The sequence below is a fragment of the Oryx dammah genome, unplaced genomic scaffold (assembly GCF_014754425.2).
Source record: "Oryx dammah isolate SB20612 unplaced genomic scaffold, SCBI_Odam_1.1 HiC_scaffold_25, whole genome shotgun sequence".
Lineage (NCBI taxonomy): Eukaryota > Metazoa > Chordata > Mammalia > Artiodactyla > Bovidae > Oryx > Oryx dammah.
The window spans coordinates 89,459,237-89,481,870 of record NW_024070209.1 but is presented as its reverse complement, the minus strand read 5'-3'; positions in this window follow the sequence as shown (position 1 = coordinate 89,481,870).

Genomic DNA, 22,634 nt, shown 5'->3' with positions numbered 1-22,634 from the left:
GAAATATCCTGTCAACCCCCAAAAGGATAAGATTTGTTCCCCAGTGGTAGGGGGGCAGAGGTCTCGGTCAAGACTGAGTCTGTCAGTAGTTATCGCTTTAGTCGTTGGGGTAATCTGCGGACCTAGGTATGTTACAGAGGTCTGAGTGAGTTGGGCCTTTTGTTGGGATGCTCGATATCCCTTAGAGCTAAGGAAGTTAAGAAGAATAGCGGTATGTGTTTGAGAGAGAACTTGTGAGGGGCTGCAGAGCAGAAGGTCATCCACATACTGTACGAGGACACTAGGGGCCAGAGGACATGAAGCCAGATCTCGGGCCAGAGCCTGGCCAAAGAAATGGGGGCTGTCTCGAAACCCTTGGGGAAGGACTGTCCATGTTAGCTGGGAGGATTGTCGGGTTTCTGGGTCGGTCCATGTGAAAGCAAAGAGGAATTGGCAGTCTGGGTGTAGGGGAATAGTGAAGAAGGCATCTTTGAGGTCTATGACAGAAAAGTGAGTCGTATTGCTAGAGATGTCAGAAAGTAAGGTATAAGGGTTGGGGACAATTGGATGAGTAGGGATTATGGCCTCGTTTATCAGTCGAAGGTCCTGGACCAGTCGGTAGCCGCCGGAAGCTTTCCGTACCGGGAGAATGGGGGTATTGCAGGGGGAGGCTGTGGGGACCAAGAGGCCCTGGCCTAAGAGGCGGTCTATGATTGGCTTAAGACCATGCAGGTGAGTCTGAGAGATGGGGAATTGAGGGCGGCTTGGGAAATGGGAAGGATTACATAGTTTAATCAGGATGGGGGTGTGATGGGTGGCTACCAGAGGGATTTCAGTGTCCCAAATGGTAGGGTCAACAATTGGGGCTTCAGGGGAGCAGAGGAGGAGTAGGGGCAAGGTGGTAGATTGGCAAAGTGGAAGAGATAAGTGAATGGTGGCCTTAAGTTTAGCTAAAATGTCTCGCCCTAGCAGGGGAGTGGGACATGAAGGGATTATCAAAAAAGAGTGAGTGAACAAGAAGTGGTCAAGTTGACAGGGCTGTGGCCCAGTCTGCAAGGGTCGTGAAGATGTGCCATCTATACCTACCACCGAGACCTGGGAAGGATGTAAGGTGCCCCCAAAGGAGGGAAGAACCGAATAAGTAGCCCCCGTATCTATCAAAAAATTGATAGACTTACCCGCCACTTGTAGCATTACCCTGGGCTAGGCTTGGGTTATGGGGGTCCCCGAGTCTGGGCGCCATCAATCTTGATCAAAGGAGAGAAGTTCCAAGGCGGGATGGGGAGAGGAAATGTCCTTTTGGGGGCCCAGACCTCGGCCCGGTAAGGTCGGGGTCTGAGTCGCCTGGGGACAATCACGCGCCCAATGTCCCCGCTGTTTGCAACGAGGGCACGGCTTTGTCGGGGGCCAGGGATTTGGGCATTGGCGGGCCCAGTGCCCCTCATGACCACATTTGAAGCAGGCTCCCAGTGGTGGCTTCTGGGGACCCACCTTTTGTCCCATGGCCGGCCGCAGGGCTGCCACCAGTGCCTGGGTGTGTTTTTCAAGGAGGTCGGCCTGGAGTTTGGCTTTTTGTTTAAGCCTTGCCTTGCGGCTAGCTTCAGTGGCTTCTTCTCGGGCATTGTAAACCTTAAAGGCCATTTTTACCAGGTCTCGGAGGAGGGTCTGGGGCCCATCCTCAGCCTTGGAGAGTTTTTTCCTGATGTCTGGAGCTGATTGGGATATAAAACGGTTGGCTAGGGTAGTAACCCCCGCCGGAGAATCTGGGGCAATCCGGGTGTAGGTGGTGAGAGCCTCTGTCAGCCTGTTAAGAAAGGCTGCTGGGTTTTCATCGGGGCCCTGGGTCACTTCATCTAGTTTAAGTAGGTTTACTACCTTAAGGAAGGTGGTTTCCATTCCCTCTAATAGGCATTCTATCATGTATTGAATATTGGCTTTTCCTCTTTGTCCCTCCTGATAGTCCCAGTCTGGGTCTATGTCTGGAACAGCAGCTGCTCCAGGTGGCCGAGCAGGGTCGGCTGGGTTGACTAGATGCCTCCGGTCTGCTATCTCCCTTGCTGTGGCCCAAATGGCCCTTCTCTCTTCTGGGGTAATAGTGGACCCCAGGATGACAAATATATCTTGCCAAGTGAGGGCATAAGATCGATACAGCTGGGTGAAGTTTTTAATGTAATTGGAAGGGTTGGCTGAGTAGGAGCCTAGGTGTTGATTCGATATGGGCAAGGTCCTGGAGTGAAAAGGGTAGGTGGACATAGATGAGACCCTCTGGGCCGGCCACCTGGTGGAGAGGAAACAGGGAAGCTGGCGGCTGATTGGGAGTGGTCTGGGATCTTGTGTGTGAGCTGACTGGTGAGTCAGAAAGGGGGGGTGCAGGGAGGAAGGGGTGGACATTGAGGTGGAACCATGGGAGTGGCGAGGGGCATGGTCACAGACAAGTCAGGCTATGAGAATTGTGAAGGGGGGCCCAACACGGGGGGAAGGGGTGGATGGAGAGACGGAGCCAAGGACGGACCCAAGGACGGACCCAAGGGAACGGCGGGAGGCATGGCCACAGGAGAGCTGGATATGGAGGGAGTGGGTGAGGGCGATAGAGGGGGGGTTGGCGGAGTAGCCGGGGCTGGAGTGTAGGGTGGGGGGGCCATTAGGTCTTCTGGAGGCACTGTAAGGGCAGAAGTTTCTGCCTCAGGTGTCTCTGGCTGGGCCGCTGATGGCCTCCCTGGTGATATAGGGCTAGAGAGAGCCATGGTTAGGAGAATTTCAGAAGGGGAACAGCGGGTGCATAGAATGGGATGGGAGTGCAACAGCCAGAAAGCCTGTACATAGGGCACCTCAGACCATTTTCCCATCCTCTGGCAGTAATTATCTAAGTCACGGAAGATATCAAAATCGAAAGTCCCGGTTGGCGGCCACTGTGAGCCGTTATCTAAAGAATATTGGGGCCATGCCTCAGAACAAAGGTGAGTTAAGCGCTTGGAACGAATTTCTCTGGAGATATGTAGAGTTCTGAGGTTGGCAAGTAAACATTCTAGTGGTGTAGACCAGGGCCAGTCAGGCTTGAAGGCAGCTGCCCCCATGGCGAGTATGAAATGAAGGTCCTGGACCAATCGTTAACAGGGCTGGGAGTGATCCGGTCAGGCGTCCCCGAACGGGCCGTCAACCCAGCGAGGAGAAGGCCACTCAGTCAAGATGGACATCTCCAAATTGGCAGGTGGCGAGGAAGCAAGCCTGGCTTGCGGAGGAGGGGTCCGGACGTGGCCGCGATTTAGTGGAACCTGGACACCCTAGGCATAATCGCCATGGAAGCAAAAACCCCCAGAGCCCGACTGATGGAACTTACCCCGTATCCTGCCAGACGGCTGAATGGTCCCGGAGGAGTGACGGGGTGACCTGGTCCGGCGCGGGCCAGGCCCGAGGGGGCCGCAAATCCCGCTCTCAGTGGGATGGGCCCTCGTCTCGGGCCCCATGTTGGGCGCCAAATGTTAGGTAAAGACGACGAGGTACACCAAAAAAAATCTCTGACAGGCTTTAATGGCGGAGCGCTCCCGGGCGGGGTTCCCAGACCCGAACGGGGCAGGTCGAGGGAATCCGCGCGGAACCGCGTTGGGAGTTTGTTTATATATGCACGTTGCGAGGGATGGCTGGGTTAGCGGATGGGAGTTTGGATAGGCTGCTGGTTCGCGGCGTTGCGAGCTGATAGGTTTCTCCATGCGGCTGAGGCGGGGCGGCTTGTGCAGCTGAGGTGCAGCGGCTTATGCAGCTGAGGTGGCGCGGTTCATGCAGCTGGGGGCGGGGCGGCTTTAGCTGGCGCAGTGTGCTGTCCTTGGTCCCTGGCATCTGGGAGGCTCCCTCCGTTAGGGACTTCCCCCGCCGGCGGGGGGAGAGGAGGGGCAGCCCATCATGGCCCCCGGGGTCCAACCTTACACCTATGAGTTTACCATCAATTTTTCTAATTGCCACCAGATTCGAAATCTCTTATTTGCATTTCTTATAATGCCCCTCCCTCTCTCCTAACCTGGAATAATTACTACCTCTATTTGTGTTAATCCCTTCCTTAATTTTCCTTAAAGATTTAGTGCCCAAATAAATAATTCTATAATTATAATGATAGTAATTTCCAAGGTTTCAACCTTTATACAAATGGAACCAGAAATATGTGCATTATTCTTTTCTTTGCTTCACCTGACATTACATTTTCTCCACACATCTCTACTGATGCATCTCTGAAGCTGATTAACTATCACTCTGTGCTGGATTCCATCATACGAGTCCACAACTTACACATTTGATAGACATGTGGGTGGTTCTTTTCCAATGGTTTGCTGTTAAAAACAATGCCTTGATTATGCATTTACATGTCTTAATTCTCTTGAGCTCAGGGTTTTCTAGGATGCCTATGTAGAAGGAGAATTTCTGGATCTGGCATATAGAATTCTGCAGCTTTACAGTGTCCTGGAGAGAGACTAGTTTATCCGTAGTCCCCTAGGAAGGTTATGGGAGTTCCTGCGTCTCTGTATCTCACCAACACTTAATATTATCATGCTACACCCCCCATCCAATCCCCTAGGTGATAAATAGTAACACATTCAGGATCTGAATTCACATTTTCATGATTACTAATGAAGATGAACACCTTTTCATACATTTATTCATGATTTGTGTTGACTTTTATATGAAATTGCTGCATTTTCCCCTATTTTTCCACTGAGTTTTGTCTTTACCTCAAGTCATAGAAAAAATTAAAAATCCATTGTGATAATAAACTTCTTTGGTTACGTGTGTTCTCATGATTTTCTCCCAAGTAATAGCTTGCCTTTCAAGTGTTTTGATGAAGAAAGTTTCTTAATTTTAATGTAATGAGATACACTTTGTATTTCCTTTATGGCTTAATATCATATACAGCTGGTTTGTATATGTGTTGTGAGTTAAGGATGCAAGTTGATTTGCTTTTCATTCAAATAACCAATTATCTCAGCACTGTTTGTTCAAAACTTTACACTTTCATCACTCTCCTCCAACGCCAGCTCTGAGAAATACTACTATGTGTCTGAAAGAATTTACTGGGTGTTTGTCTCCCTTGTTTCATTCATCTACATGTCAGCATTAACATTAATTAATGAAGCAATTAGTGTCACTTTATAATAGATATCAATACTGCGAGTGGAAACAAAACATACCTTTTCTTCCAGCTATTTAGTTTTCAGGAGAACTAGACACAGGAATTTAAAGCAGAGACATTACTTTGCCAACAAAGGTCCAACTAGTCAAAGCTATGGTTTTTCCAGTAGTCAAGTATGGATGTGAGAGTTGGACTACAAAGAAAACTGAGCATCAAAGAATTGATGCTTTTGAACTGGTGTTGGAGAAGACTCTTGAAAGTCCCTTGGACTGCAAGGAGATCAAACCAGTCCATCCTAAAGGAAATCCGTCCTGAATATTCATTGGAAGGACTGATGCTGAAGCTGAAGCTCTAATACTCTCGCCACCTGATACGAAAAACTGACTCATTCGAAAAGACCTCAGTGCTGGGAAAGATTGAAGGCAGGAGGAGAAGAGGATGACATAAGACAAGATGGCTGGATGGCATCACTGACTCAATGGACATGAGTTGGTGATGGACAAGGAAGCCTGGTGTGCTGCAGTCCACGGGGTTGCAAAGAGTCAGACATGACTGAGCAAATGAACTGAACTGAACTAAGACACAGGAAGACACATCATAGGAATCCTTCTGGTAACAAAATAGAATCAGAAGACTCAGGTTAGAATTTTATTTTTTTCCCGTTTAGTAGATGAGTAATGTTAGGAAGTTTAATTAAACACTTTAATGGTGTTTCCTCCATCATAAAATGAAGGACTTATGCTCATCTTTCCAGGAGTAAAAATGCCAGCCTCCTTCTACAGTATCTGTCATGGAGGTGAGACTCAGAGTATGACAGCTTCCTTTTGTCTCTGTATTACATTTTGATTTTCTGAAAGAAAAAAAAAATGTAAGAGTAATTGCAAGAAGAGTTTGTCTTTCAGGACTGCACCACATGTATATGCATTATATCAACTAAACTCTAACTATTGGGCCAAATCTGTGTTTATTTAAAAAATATCTAGATAATAGCATAATATGATTATCTAGGCATGGGTTACAGAAAAGGATAAAAACAATTGCTTAGGGCCTGAATTATCCCATGCCAATGGCTCAATAAAACATTTACTTAGCTATTTATCTTCACGGTGACATTATAATACTGCATGTTTTTGAGGACAGAAAAATACTTTTTTGAGGGAAGAAAACATAATATAGAGACAGAAGGATTCCTATAATGTAACTTACTTATAGTTAAAAAAATCAAAGACCTATTTTTGTCATGAATGGTTTAGCTGCAAAGCACTCCTGGGAAATAGACGGCACAGGCAAATTCAAGAGTGGAGAGGAATTTTACTACCAAGTCCCTTGTTTATAAAAATAGAGGCAGTTTTTGTAATTCCTATTATCCTCACAGACGGTGAGTGGGCTGCTGTAAAACCATGAAGGGAACCTCCACCCACACATGGGAATAGAGCTCTCTGCCCAGCCTCTCCACGCCCACAGTCTATAGGCTGCAGGGAGATAGCTAACACTCATTGAGTCAGATTCTGTGTGTTAAGAATAGTGTGAGATGCTTTACATATGTTATTTCATTTCCTCTGCATAACTGCAATCAATCTTTATTCCCATTTCAGAGGTGATCTAAGTAGGTTTGAAGAGGCTGACTTTTCCAAACCTCATACTTGTTTAGGGTCCTGCTGCTGCTGCTGCTAAGTCGCTTCAGTCGTGTCCGACTCTGCACAACCCCAGAGACGGCAGCCCACCAGGCTCCCCTGTTCCTGGGATTCTCCAGGCAAGAACACTGGAGTGGGTTGCCATTTCCTTCTCCAATGCATGAAAGGGAAAAGTGAAAGTGAAGTTGCTCAGTCATGTCCGACTCTTCGCGACCCCGTGGACTGCAGCCCACCAGGCTCCTCTGCCCATGAGATTTTCCAGGCAAGAGTACTGGAGTGGGGTGCCATTGCAGTTCAGTTCAGTTCAGTTCTGTGGCTCAGTCGTGTCCGACTCTTTGCGACCCCATGAATCGCAGCACACCATTGCAGTAGCGCAGCAATAATGAACAACCACAAACTTGGTGGCTTAAGGCAACAGAAATGTATCTCTGCACAGTTTTGCAGCTCAGAAATATGACTTCAAGGTGTCATCCGGGCAACATTCCCTCTGAACCTTCAGGGGAGCATCCTCACTTACTTCTTCCTAATTTCTGCTGTCACTGGAGATCTTTAGTATTGCTGGGATTGAAGACATATCACTCAGTCTCTCTTTCCTCCATCACATGGCATCCTTCTCTTGTGTCTGTGTATCCTAATGCCTTTCTTCTCAGAGGGAAGTCATTGGATCAGTGCCTACCGTAGTTGAGTGTGACCCAATGTTAACTTAACCTGATGACATCTATAGCAACTCTATTTCTGAGTAAGCTCACAATCACAATACAGAGGTGGAAGACTTCTTTTGGGGGAAAACAATTAAAGCAGCCACAGGAAGTTAGTAAATGACCTTTTTTCTTTTTCCTGAGTGTGAATCAGAAAGTTGCAGATATTTTTACAGTGAACTATGAGATAATGTCCATTTATTTCCTCATTTCTATGAGAATCAGGACAGTGAACAGAAATAAACCCTTTCAAATAGCCAATCACCTCAAAAATGACTAATGTGAGAATTATATAATGCCAATTTAGAGAGGTCCCAAAATTTAAGATGGCAATGCTATCATTGGGAAAATAACTTGCAGTAGTAATTTTTAATGGGCAAACTTATAGAACTAAAATCCACAGCAAGCTTAATAGGGAAAAAGAGTGTGTTATAATTCTCTCCACAAAGTTAATATGATGCTAACATTTATGGACTAGCTTCTAGAAATGAAGTGGGATGGCTTAGCAGGTAAAGAATCCACCTGCAATCCAGGAGACGCAGGAGATGTGAGTTCGATCACCGGGTCAAGAAGGTCCCTTGAAGAAGGAAATGGCAACACACTCCAGTATTCTTGCCTAGGAAATCCCATGGACAGAAGAGCCGGCAGGCTACTGTCCATAGGGTCACAGAGTCAGACACACTGAACAACTAAACAGAAGTCCTCTGCTGAGTAAACCATATTGGGAGTAATATGCTCCTCTCGTAATAAACATTCTGTCGAAAATAGGCTAAGCTGGTACAACAAGTGGATACAGACACGCACATCTCAAGCACAACAAAATTTTACTCTCCATCAGATAACAAGACAGAGTGCTGTAGGCTGAATATTTGTGCCCCCTCATTCATATATTGAAGCCCTAACCCCTGATTATGGTGGCATTTGAAGATAGGACCTTTGGGAGGTAATTGGGCTTACTACTACTACTAGTACTAAATCGCTTCAGTCGTGTCCGACTCTGTGCGACCCCAGAGACAGCAGCCCACCAGGCTCCCCAATCCCTGGGATTCTCCAGGCAAGAACACTGGAATGGGTTGCCATTTCCTTCTCCAAAGCAGAAAAGTGAAAAGTGAAAGTGAAGTTGCTCAGTCATGTCCGACTCTTCAAGATCCCATGGACTACAGCCTACCAGGCTCCTCCATCCATGGGATTTTCCAGGCAAGAGTACTGGAGTGGGTCGCCATTGCTTTGATGAGGCCAGAAGGATGTGGTATGATGACAAAATTACTGAGTTAATGCCCTTATAAGAAGAGGAAGAGAGTTTAGGGCTCTCTCCCTCTTCCCCCACAGTTGGGAGGGCATGTGAGAAGGCAACTATCTACAGACCAGGAAGAGAATACTCACCAGGAACCAAATTCTGCTGACCCTTGATTTTGGATTTTCCAGCCTCCAATGCTGTGAGATAATATATCTCTGATGTTTAAGCCAGTCAGGCTACAGTATTTTGTTATGACAGCCTGAGCCAACTAAGACACAGAGGTGAGAGGAGCAAGACACAGCTCTGCTTCACGTGGACCTGGGGGCTTTTGTTCATGTTACTCTATTTTTCCAAGACTGTTGAGATATTGCTCATGATCAGAGCAGAGGTTTCTCATTGCTCTCCAGAATCTATCCTTCCTTTATTACTTTATTAGTATAATTCTACATATTTCAGCAAGGCAGTGATCACTCAGCTACAAACTCCATGTCCAAGGTCTGAGCCAAAGTTGTACCAATCAAATTTTAGTAGAAGTGACTCTGTGTCTGTGTCTGAAAAAAAACAAAAACTGCTGGAATGTGGATGTGGTTTTGGTGAGTCAGCTTTAACCATTCAAGATGCAACACTTTAATAATAAGGAGATCAATTAAGTAGAGAACAGTAGAGAATCATCTTTGAGAAAGAAGGACATCAGAAAATTGATCACCATATGCAGAAAAGAAAGTTTATTTTCCAATCATTTCAAAGACAGACAAAAACTAGTTCTCTACTTGGCCTCATCCTTCAAGTTATGATCTTACACCATTCTGAGTGGACACTTTCTTCCAACAACTGGAAAAATGAAAAACGTCAATCAATGGCTGAAACATAGGGGCTTTATGACTTCCTCTACATTTTTAGAAAAGAATCTTCAAAGCTGTACAAAATTGAACTCAAAAGTGAAATAAGCCAAGGTTATTTGTTGCAAAAAAAGCAAATTTCCTCCTTTCATTCTGAAAAATAATTCATATTTATGGGGTAAATTTTAAAAAGAGAGAGAGAGAGAAGAAACCAAACCTTAGTTGAATATATAGAAAAGCTACATGAGACCAGGCTAAGAGCCAGTAGCGACTATTCAGTTTATGCTTAACTTCCTAGGATGAGGAACTGTTCTGGAAAGGACACAATTTCAATTCTCCCTCAAGGTTGAAAAGTAGCCTCTATATTAGTTTTCCCATGATCACTTTTCATACCTACAGAGAAAGCATGGTGCATGCGTCCTTTGAATTCTTTCTAATCAGGTAGCTGGGAAATGCTGCTGTTCTCAGCTAACGTTTTCCCTGCAGCCACAGCCCAGGGGATTAGCTCTGATGCTCCTCAAGGACTCAGCAGCGAGGCTGACTTTGACCATCTTGGGTGGAGATGGGACGCCTGATGAGAATGGGGACTCAGCCAAGACAGATCCTCTCTTCCTCTCCTCAGCTCTCTTACACCCAGACACAATCAAGTCCTAGGCTCAGAGTCCCACTTGAGGACAAATGTCTGTTGCTCTTCAGTGAGGCTTTTTGCTGCCTACATATACTGTGAAAAGAATTTCAGAATCTTAGTTTTCCATAAAAATGGAACAGAAATGATAGAAAGGAGAAGAGACAGTGAAAGATGGCAATTATATGTTGCTATTGCCCATTTGACATTTATATTCATATTCAGATAGCACAGCTAAAACTCTGTTTTAAGTTTAGGTCTGTGGTGATGTCTAAGAAAAGGTAGTCACTAGTTGACTTACTGTTGACTCATCACAAGTTGCCCCCAGAATGTAGTGACTTAAACCAGCCATTTTAATATTTTTTTAGCTTAAAACAATGATTTATTATTTTTCATGATACTGTGGTTTGACTCTGTGGCTCTTCTGGTGATCTCAGTTGGGGTCACTAATTTGGCTGCATTTAGAGTGTAACTAGGCAGAGCTGGAAAATTCCAGAAGGTCTTGCTCCCATGTTTGGTTCCTTGTGCTGGATGTTGAGTGGGAGCGCCTCAGGTCTCCTTCCTGCTGCTTTGCTTCAGCAGGACAGCCTGAACTGCAGCACATGTGGCCGGATTCTGAGAATGAAAACTGCCAGCCCTCCCAAAAGCCAGAACCAGAGCTAGCACAGCGTTTCTTCTAATACGTTTTCTTGGTCAGACAAGTCAGAAGGCCAGCCTGGGTTCAAGAGGATGCGAAACAGAGAGTCCATCTCTTGATGGAAAGAGTGGCAAAGAATTTTCAGCCTCTTAATCTACAATAGTAGCATGGTGCCTTAATTTTCACTGGGTGTTTGCTGTCTGCCTCCCCTGTTTATCCCTTATGCTTCTTCCTTTGAGTTCAGTTCAGTCGCTCAGTCGTGTCTGACTCTTTGAGACCCCATGGACTACAGCATTCCAGGCCTCCCCGTCCATCACCAACTCCTGGAATTTACTCAAACTCATGTCCATGGTCATGTCCATGATGCTTTCCAACCATCTGATCCTCTGTCGTCCCCTTCTCCTCCCACTTTCAATCTTTCCCTTCCTTTACGTTTTACGTTTTTCTGTTTTAATGATTTAGATTTCTGTTCTTTTGATACAGTTCTGTCTTTTCTTTTTTTTTTGGACAAGAACTTTCATGGGCTATCCTTATGTAGGATCTTTCACCGCGGCAGTTAGACCCAGGGGAGGGTACACGAACCCCACCTTTCCAAGGAGAAACTTCAAAGGATTTGTAGACATCTTTTTAAATGGTCAGTCATTTTCAATGATGATCTTTCATGAAATAGTGTTTCCATCTTTGCCTATACTTTACTTATTTTCTTAAGTCATTTGGCCCCAGCCCAAGAAAAAAAATGAGGTTAACTCATTTGTCAGAAACCTTATGATCCACAAAAATTTCACTCCCTTCTTCCTGCACACATATTTGTACAACAATCTTTTCATAGGGTTGAGAGTAGGAAAATTAAAAAATGAACAATTAGCAAAATTTTTAAAGGCTCACAACTTTTTTCCGTTTCTTCATGTCTGATCATTATAATGTGATGTTCCCCAGGTTAAAATATGACCTAAGCAAAACACCTAGTTTTTATCTTTCCAGAGCCTATGCTAAGAGGAACATGAGAAGAAAACACACTTGAAAATGTGGTGTGTATTTGCCAAATGATATCTATTAGAGCAGTTTAAAAGGTGAGATCTGCTTGGCTTAAGGCATGCCTTGTCTCCATCTGAGTCATTTTTGCATCTTGTCAATGGGAGATTCTAAGCCCTACCCTTGCCAGCTCACAGGGTGCTCAAAAGAGCGGGACGCACACAGTGGAGAGTGCACTTCAAAGCAGTCAGCATCGGCCCGAAGACAAAGATTTATTTATTTACCTAGTTGATGAAAGTCCACAGACAGATGTGTGCTTTGATTTCCAACTGGATTCTCATTTTACCAAACATGAAAACACAAAGTTATCCTAAAATCGATTCTTCGATTCTGGGATCTTCGAAACTCCTAAGAATTCATTCTCCAATTCTCACCATTCTCCCATTTTAGAAGTGAGTGATTAGAGCCCGCCATGGGTGGCGTGGTGTTCATGACATGGAATAGCCACATGGTATGTTGTGGAGTCATGTGCTGGAGGGTGGGGGGGTGGGGGGTGGAGGGTGGAGGATCAGAAGGGTCCCAAAGGAGCAGTAAGCATTCCTCCAAATTTCTGCTTCAGTACAACTAAAAGTATTTTAAAATTCCACAGAATGTGTCCTGTATTTTCTTACATTTAAAATTTTTATTATAAATTATATAATTGCAAAAGAAGCAGTGTCCAGTATATTAAACTATAACATACTGGGGTACTTTAAAATAAGATGATTGTCTCACTCTAAAAGGGATCCAATGGAACCTAAATACCATAGACATTTATTACCTAACAAACTCTTCCTTATCAGGCCAGTATTTCACCTGCTCTATTTCCCTTGGAGCTGGTATTTTATATCTACTTTACACAAAAATCTTATTTTAGTTCCAATATGCTTTTGTGCTCAACAGGAGGCTTTTATTACTGACACTCCCTCTTATAGTTCAGTAAAAATATATATGAGAATTAAAATTAATATTTGCACATCATTACAACCATGGGCATAGATGCTTAAAAATTTATTCCAGTTGAATTATTATTAGAAATATTAGTAATACATAAGTGAACAGTAAAACATAAAGGTATTAAAATTTTATGAGTAATTATTAACACAAAAATTAAACTTCTATCACAAAAGCATCTCTTAATGAGATGGGTTGGGTTGGGGGACAATTAGATGCTTTAATTAAAGGAACTACTGAATTGTGCCTGCTCCAGTGCCTCACCAGGTTAAGCTCATCCAAGATTTATGATTTTTTTCTTATAAAATATGAAAAGGGGATTATGAACAGGGGAAGTTCAAGACTAAAATCTCCCTTTTGAGTCCATCCTTGGGTAGATCAACTAAGAAGAGTATGAATGTTGAATATCTGGAAAATGATTCCCTTAAACCACTCAGGCATATTCCTTGCAAATGGTCCCATTCAAATGCCTGTTTGCAGGAGTTTGCAGTGGGGAACCTGATGGGAGAAATATCTGATCAAACTCCTTGGAGATATGGCCAGGCTGGGGATTCTGAAGACCAGGTTGGACAGGGTTTTGGGGTCTGCAGAGGCCACAGGATTGGAAAAGGTCAGTTTTCATTCCAATCCCAAAGAAAGGCAATGCCAAAGAATGCTCAAACTACCTCACAATTGTACTCATCTCACACGCTAGTGAAGTAATGCTCAAAATTCTCCAAGCCAGGCTTCAGCAATACGTGAACCGTGAACTTCCAGATGTTCAAGCTGGTTTTAGAAAAGGCAGAGGAACCAGAGATCAAATTGCCAACATCTGCTGGATCATCGAAAAAGCAAGAGAATTCCAGAAAAACATCGATTTCTGCTTTATTGACTATGCCAAAGCCTTTGACTGTGTGGATCACAAGAAACTGTGGAAAATTCTGAAAGAGATGGGAATCCCAGACCACCTGACCTGCCTCTTGAGAAACCTATATGCAGGTCGGGAAGCAACAGTCAGAACTGGACATGGAACAACAGACTGCTTCCAAATAGAAAAAGGAGTACGTCAAGGCTGCATATTGTCACCCTGCTTATTTAACGTCTATGCAGAGTACATCATGAGAAACGCTGGGCTGGAGGAAGCACAAGCTGGAATCAAGACTGCTGGGAGAAATATCAATAACCTCAGATATGCAGATGATACCACCCTTTTGGCAGAAAGTGAGGAGGAACTAAAGAGCCTTTTGTTGAAAGTGAAAGAGGAGAGTGAAAATGTTGGCTTAAAGCTCAACATTCAGAAAACGAAGATCATGGCATCTGGTCCCATCACTTCATGGGAAATAGATGGGGAAACAGTGGGAACAGTGTCAGACTTTATTTTGGGGGGCTCCAAAATCACTGCAGATGGTGATTGCAACCATGAAATTAAGAGACGCTTGCTCCTTGGAAGAAAAGTTATGACCAACCTAGATAGCATATTCAAAAGCAGAGACATTAGTTTGCCAACAAAGGTCCGTCTAGTCAAGGCTATGGTTTTTCCAGTGGTCGTGTATGGCTGTGAGAGTTGAACTGTGAAGAAAGCTGAGCACTGAAGAACTGATGCTTTTTGAACTGTGGTGTTGGAGAAGATTCTTGAGAGTCCCTTGGATTGCAAGGAGATCCAACCAGTCCATCCTAAGGGAGATCAGTCCTGGGTGTTCATTGGAAGAACTGATGCTGAAGTTGAAACTCCAATATTTTGTCCACCTCAAATGAAGGGTTGACTCATTAGAAAAGACCCTGATGCTGGGAGGGATTGGGGGCAGGAGGAGAAGGGGACAACAGAGGATGAGATGGCTGGATGGCATCACCAACTCAATGGACATGAGTTTGGGTGGACTCTGGGAGTTGGTGATAGACAGGGAGGCCTGCTGTGCTGTGATTCATGGGGTCTCAAAGAATCAGACATGACTGAGCGACTGAACTGAACTGAACTCAGGGTCCACCGGAGGTCACTCAGGGCAGCACTCCAGGGCCAAAGGTCAGCGTGAGAAAGGGCAGGTTCAGTGTCACTGAACCAGGGCCAGGCGAGAGGCAAACACAGAAGCCAGGAAAACAAAGTGTGCCCTGGAAAATCATACAGAAAGATTTCATGAGAAAGGGTAGGAGGGGTACAGTGCCGAGTGAGGAAGCTGCTTATTAAGAGGTCAACACTTCTGGCACAGAGATGCACACTCCAAACAAAGTCTGAAACCATACCCTCAGCTCAGCTTCAGTCTAAGCAATTCTTCCTGAAAGTTTTAGGAGCTAGAACCTAATAATTTAAGAGAAGTTGTGATTCTGGTTAATTTTATTGCCTACTTAGACAGATATATGGTGCCCAGAAGTTTGATCAAACTCTAGACTGGATGTTGCTGTCAGTCTTTTTTTAGATAATGCAATTGGCATTTAAATCTACAGACTGTGACTAAATTAAATCACCCTCTATAATGTGGGTGGGCCTTGTCCAATCAGCTGATGGACTAAAGAACCAAGAAAGAGGTTTCCCAGAGAAGAAGAAATTACCTTCAAGAATGTAATACAGACTGAGCTGAGCTCCTTGTGTTATACAGAAGCTTCCCACTAGCTATCTATTTTACCTCTGATAGTGTAAATATGGGTACCCTAATTTGTCCCATGCTTCCTTTCCCCTACCGTGTTCACATATCCATTCTCTACATCTGTGTCTACTCCTGCCCTGCAAATAGATTCATCTTTCTTTCTAGATTCCATGTATACTCTGGTGGGATGGGGGTGGTGGGAGGGAGGCTAACCAGGAAGGGGATATAAGTATACATATAGCTGATCCACTTTATTGTACAGCAGAAACTAACACATCATTGTAAAACAATTACACTCCAAAAATAAAATAGATAAATAAATCAGAAAAAAAAAAAAGGATGCAACATAAACCTTGCTTGCATTTCTAGTCTGCTGGCCTGTGCTGAAGATTTCAGAGTTGTCAACACTAAGTCCTGTGAGCCAACATATGTGTGTGTGTGTGTGTGTGTGTGTGTGTGTATTGTAGATAGATGGATAAGTAGGTAGTCTGCTGATTCTAATACAGGCATCTTGAATTAGAATACTTGATTTCAAACTGTCTGCCAAATGCTAATGATTTGACCTCGGACAAATCAGTGAATCTCTTTAAGTCTCCCTTTTCTCCTCTCAGAAAGGAATCATGCCAACACCCACATCTTTGAACTATTGAAAAGGACAAGTAAGGTCATATATACTCAAATCCTGGCACATAGAAAGTGGTCAGTAAGTGTTAGCATTTATTATCCTTTTTCTTTCCTGTAAAGAAAATATACATGTCTCCTATTGCCATGCACAGGGTTCCTCGAATTTGGCTATCCACGTACTTTCAGAACATGGTGACATTTGTATCTTTAACTCCAGTCTCTCAACCCGGATGATGTTAGTATGAATTTTTTTTAAAAAAGTAAGCACATGGTCTCGCAAAGCAAAACAATAATGATGACATAAAATAAATAAGTAAATCAGTATGATGCATTATTTAAAGTTTCCATTAATATTCATTTGCAACGTGTTCATTCATTTGTCATCTGCTAGCGCAGAGAAGTAGTAGCAGGTGCCATGATTAAAAATATATCATGGAAGGAAAAGTTGAAAGTGAGAAAATCCTCTCCATTCATTAAATGTGTTCTGCCGGTTTGAAAAAAAGAATCAAGCTGCTCTGTTTAGTAGCAGAACATGTCTACTCTGGATAACTCATGCCAAGAAGTACCTTCAGAACCATTGTCCTGGACTTCCCTGCTCATCCAGTAGTAACGAATCCGCCTGCCAGTTCAGAGGGCACGGGTTCAATCCCTGTTCCAGACAGAGTCCACATGCCATGGAGCAACTAAGCCTGCAAGCCACAACTACCACAAGCCCACACACCCTCGAGCCCAGGCTCTTCAACAGGAGAAGCCACCAGTATCAGAGGCCCACATACCACAACTAGAGAAACTCTGTGTGCAGCAACGAAGACCCAGGGCCGCAAATAATAACACTAATGAAGAAAGAACCATTGTCCACCTCCATCAGATACCACTTCCTTCTAGATACATCCCCTGATACTCCAGACAAGGCTGGTATTCATACTGTATGAAGACTACCTTCACAGTATTCATCTCACCTGTGATAACCTAATTGTGGCTGTAATAATTTATTTTATGTCTATCTTCCCCACTAGACAATGACTTCCATATTCTTACTTCTTTTATTTGAAGAGCTCCACAGTGTACCTGAGTATTCGATAAATATCTTACAAATGCATGAAGCATGCATGAACCAACTTGCTTGACTTCCAAATTACCTCCAGTTGTATTTAATCACATGTGATCCCCCCAGGCGTGTCACTCTTACTCCATCTCCATCAATTTCCTCAGAAATTCCCTCTAAGTTCCTTCTGATATACTCTAGCATCCCTCTATGCTTGGGGAGCTATTAGTGTGAATTATCTTCAGAGTTTGCTGCAAGCTTCTGCCTTCATCAAGGGTAGACTGCTGCACCTTCAACCATATCCATGACTCTATCCTCTGAAGTTCATTTTCTCCTCCAGGTCAGACAGCTGAAGTCAAAGTGCCCAGAGTCCTCCTCATGCATTTGCTGAAAATTGCTATTAACATAACTGTGATGAGTCATAGTTAGACACACAATTGGCCATCCCATTTTCCCCCACACATGACAATTGCTAACTTCAATTAAGGACAGTAGCTCAGCTATCATTTTTCTGGACCTGAAAATGACTGGCTTGCTGATATCTAGCAACAATTTTAGGAATATGGACTCTAATTTTGTCAAGTGTCAGTTGGCTGTCATTAGCCATGCTTCCACTCCACTCTGTAAGACTATGAACTATAGTAGATTTCTTTGAAAGGGCAAAAGGGTTAGTAATAAGAGCTTTTAGTGGCGTGCTAGCCATTCAGTCTTTTCTGAGGTTTGGCTACTTGGCTTTTGGAAGAATTATAGGATTTTTATCTCAGTGAAAGGAAATTTCTCTCACTTCCACTGTGAAATACGGTATGATTATATATGACGGCATCTATTCGTGTACTTAGCAACACTACCAGCCGTTATAAATTCACTGGTGTTGCACTCACTCCAGGTGCCCTTAAAGTGTCATTGTTGAATTAGGATAAAAACGGACGGCCATTTAAATGGTCAAACAAGAGAATAGGAAACTAATCAAGCTAACCCCTAAAGGGGTATGTGGAAGCAATACGTAAAGGAGTTAAAGTTTCTGCTTAATTTTTCAACTGTGGTTCATCCCTGCTCTCCTGACAGTGGGATTGCCTGATGCTCTTAGTCCCTCACTTAACATTTTTACATTTAAACAGTGGCTCATGTCTCCAGCAGGCATGTCTCAACCAGTATCAAAAGTCTGTTTCAAGAACAATTATGCATTTGTTTCACTGAATCTAAAGGCAGATACTACGTGTTAATTTAATTGGGAGATTGGGGTTGATATATATATACACTATCATGTGTAAAACAGATAACTAGTGGGTACCTACAGCCCGGCACAGGGATCTCAGCTCCGTGCTCTGTGATGACCCAGCGGGGTGGGATGCGAAGGTGGGTGGGAGGTTCCAGGAGAGGGGATATATGTGTACATGTAGCGGATTGACTTATTGTACAGCAAGAAACTAACACAACATTGTAAGGCAATTACACTCCAATTTTTAAAAAGGCACACCTTAAACGTACACAATGTTCTATGTCTATTGTATCTCAGTAAAGTTGGGGAAAAATAATAGATAAAAAGTGGTGTCAAAAACATCAGCATTTACATTTTTGACCAGGAGTGGTAATATCTGGAATGAGTTTTTTGTTTTTGTTTCCACAATCAGACAACACAACTGGTATGGAGGATGTCATAGGAAGTGAAATCTGCTCATACACAGAGTGGATCCCTCGTGTTTTCTGGATCTTTCTCATGAGTGAGGTCACAGCCCTTGCATCACTGGAGCTGAAGCCTGGGAAGGTGACCCTGACGGAGCGTGGGGTCCGGGTCCACATCTCCAGACACGCTCACTGCTGTCACCTCCCGCGTGCCTCTCTGGGACACATAGGCTGAAAGCCTAGTCCTCGGATAGGTTTCAAAAATTCATGTTTCATACGAGGAAAAATAGGTGCCCCTCTAAGAAAACTTAGTTCTCTAAGTTTTCCGACTTATTTTCCTAAGAAGGAAAGAGCTGTAGACAAGTCCAAACACCACATATGTAGGTTACTATCCAGGTCTCCTATATTTATTAATTGCAAAAAAAAAGAAAAAGAAAAAAATAGGCAAATTCTGGAAGCAAAGTTTTGTTAACCCTTCAGGGGCAATTTCTCATTCTTTCTTCTCAGAACTTCTTCCGGCCGAAGATCACACAGGTAGAGCCACAACATAGGGGAGACTGGGAGAGTCCAGGGCAGAGCTTAAAATAAAGCACCTTCCCACCTCAAACAGATGGTGTAGTCCTGGGAACAGGCTCCATTCCTTACTCATGTCTGCCTTCCCTGGAATTACTTACGCTAGTCAAACCCAGATACTCCTTTCAGGGAAAATGGTTACATGAATAAATACTTATTCAATGGACAATTAAGAAAATCAATCTAATCAAGTCTTTACATAAGTAAAGATACTCTTGGGAATTACCTGGGGTCCAGTGGTTTGGGCCCCAAGCTTCCACTGCAAGGAGCACAGATTTAGTCCCTGGTTTGGGAACAAGATCACACAAGCTGTGTGGTATGGCAAAAAAAAAGAAAAAAAGATGCTCCAGATGGGAAGTCCCTTTGGCTAACTCAGTTCAGTTCAGTCACTCAGTTGTGTCTGACTCTGCAACCCCATGGATCCCAGCACTCCAGGCCTCCCTGTCCATCACCAACTCCTGGAATTTACTCAAACTCATGTCCATACAGTCAGTGACAGCATCCAACCCTCTCATCCTCTGTCTTCCCCTTCTGCCTTTAATCTTTCCCAGCATCAGGGTCTTTTCCAAAAGAAATTTGCGTGTTTCTGCATGCTTCTATCTTGTGCACAGGAAGCCTGTGGTTCCAATTACCAGTAATTCTGAAATGTCATACTCAGCACATAGACAAAGGCAATGAAAGAGCTTGTTTCAAATCTCAGGTAAGAGTATGACAGGCAGAGATTGAAAGATACTTGAATTTATTTTGCCCAGTGGTATGTCTCAAGTTCCCTGGCATGGAGAGTCCTGATTTCAAATATTTTGCTCCATGAAGCCCCATTCAGACTTTCATACCTATCCAAGTAGTAATATGATTTCAGTTTAGTTAATCTCCAACTCAAAAGTGTTTTCAGATCTTTGTCAAAGATGTTTCTAAATAAAATTTCTTCTAATTCTGGTTATACAATTAAAATGGAAACAAGAAAAAAAACAAAATTAAAAGTCAATACAACTGAGTTTTTAAAACATTTTACCAAATTATACAAAAAGACAGGTCCAAAATTATTAAATACCCAATGTTTAGAAGTTCATTTTCCCCAACTGTGACATGAAATATATCAGCATATTGATCAGCTATCAATATTTTTAAATGACAAGCTTGTTCATATTTAACTGGTAGACTCTTACCCTCATTTGGGTGCTGAATACATTCCCTTCAATTCGGTTCAGTCACTCAGTTATGTCTGATTCTTTGTGACCTCATGAACTGCAGCATGCCAGGCCTCCCTGTCCATCACCAGTTCCCAGAATTTACTCAAACTCATGTCTATTGAGTCAGTGATGCCATCCAACCATCTCATCCTCTGTCATCCCCTCTCCTCCTCCCTTCAATCTTTCCCAGCATCAGGGTCTTTTCCAACGAGTCAGTTCTTCGCATCAGGTGGCCAAAGTATTGGAGCTTCAGCTTCAACATCAGTCCTTCTAGGACTGATTTCCTTTAGAATGGACTGGTTGAATTTCCTTGCAGCCCAAGGGACTCTCAAGAGTCTTCTCCAACACCACAGTTCAAAAGCATCAATTCTTCGGCACTCAGCTTTTGTCACAGTCCAACTCTCACATCCATACATGATCACTGGAAAAACCATAGCTTTGACTAGATGGACCTTTGTTGGCAAAGTAATGTCTCTGGTTTTAATAAACTGACTAGGTTTGTCATAAGTTTTCTTCCAAGGAATAAACGTCTTTGAATTTCATGGCTGCAGTCACCATCTGCAGTGATTTTGGAGCCCGCGAAAATAAAGTCAGCCACTGTTTCCATTGTTTCCCCATCTATTTGTCATGAAGTGATGGGACTAGATGCCATGATCTTAGTTTTCTGAATGTTGAGTTTTAAGCCAACTTTTTCACTCTCCTTTTTCACTTTCATCAAGAGGCTCTTCTTCGTTTTCTGCCATAAGGGTGGTGTCATCTGCAAATCCAAGGTTATTAATATTTCTCCTGGCAATCTTGATTCCAGCTTGTGCTTCATGCAGTCCAGCATTTCTCATGATGTATTCTGCATATAAATTATGTACTCATATGTACTCTGCAAATAAGCAGGTTGACAATATATAGCCTTGAGGTACTCCTTTCCTGATTTGGAACCAGTCTGTTGTTCCATGTCCAGTTCTAACTGTTGCTTCTTGACCTACACACAGATTTCTCAGGATGCAGTTCAGGTGGTCTGGTATTCCCATCTCTTGAAGAATTTTCCACAGTTTGTTGTGATCCACACAGTCAAAGGCGTTGGCATAATCAATAAAGCAGAAGTAGATGTTTTTCTGGAAATTTCTTGCTAACTAGGGCTTTATAATCATTATAAATGATTATAGAATGTGTGCCATTCTAAGTTGCTTCAGTTATGTCCAACTCTGTGCAACCCTATGGACTACAGACTGCCAGGCTCCTGGGTCCATGGGATTCTCCAGGCAGGAGTACAGGAAGGGATCTTCCCAACCCAGAGGTCAAACCAGAGTCTCTTGCATCTAACCTGCATTGACAGGCGGGTTCTTTATCATTGGCACCACCTGGGAAGCCCAATCATCATTATATCTGTGATCTATGGCCTCAGCAACCAGAGGTAAGATATTCCCAGGTGGCTCAGTGATAAAGAATCTGTCTGCCAATGCAGAAGACAGAGAAGACTCAGATTTGACCCCTGAGTCAGGAAGATCCCCTAGAGGGGGAATTGGCAACCCACTCCAGTATTCTTGCCTGGGAAATCCCATGGACAGAGGAGCTTGGTGGGCTACAGTCCATGGGGTCGCAAAGAGTCAGACACAGTAGAGCAACTGAGCATGCTCACATGCAACCTGGGGTAAAGCACAAACACAAAACCCAGTGGCTTAAGGAAATAGTTACCTAGCTCACAGGTCTGAGGTGGGCTCAGCTGTCTTTCTGCTCCCAGCTGGGCTCCCCCCAAAGCTGCAGCCAACTGAGTGTGACCCAGGGGATGCAGAGTAGAACAGCTCTGCCTGCCCAGTGTTTCCTGGTCATGGCTAAGCTATCATTTCTCTCCCACAGCAGGCAATCTGAGCTCAGTTTCATTCCAGGGTGGCTTTTCAAGACAGTGAATAGAAACTGGCAAGTGCTCCTGAGGCCAGGCTCCGGGTCAGTACACTGTTACCTCTGCTGCATCCTCTTGACCAGAGCACATTGCAAGGCTGGTCCAGATGCATGGAGTGAGAAAGAAAAACCACCTCTGGATGCAGGGCTTGGAAAGGGCATGGATGCTGGCTAGGCTTTGAGGAAATGTGGCTACTTTTCAATCTTCCACACTGTTATGGACAGAACTGTGCCCCCTACCTCCTTCGAAATCCATATGTTGAATCTGCAACCTTCACCCCCACCCCAGTACCATGGAAAGTAACCTTGGAAATAGGGCCTTTGCAGAGGTAATTAAGTTTAAATGAAGCTCTTTGGTGGTCCGAATCCAACCTGACTAGTGTTCTTGTAAGAAGGAG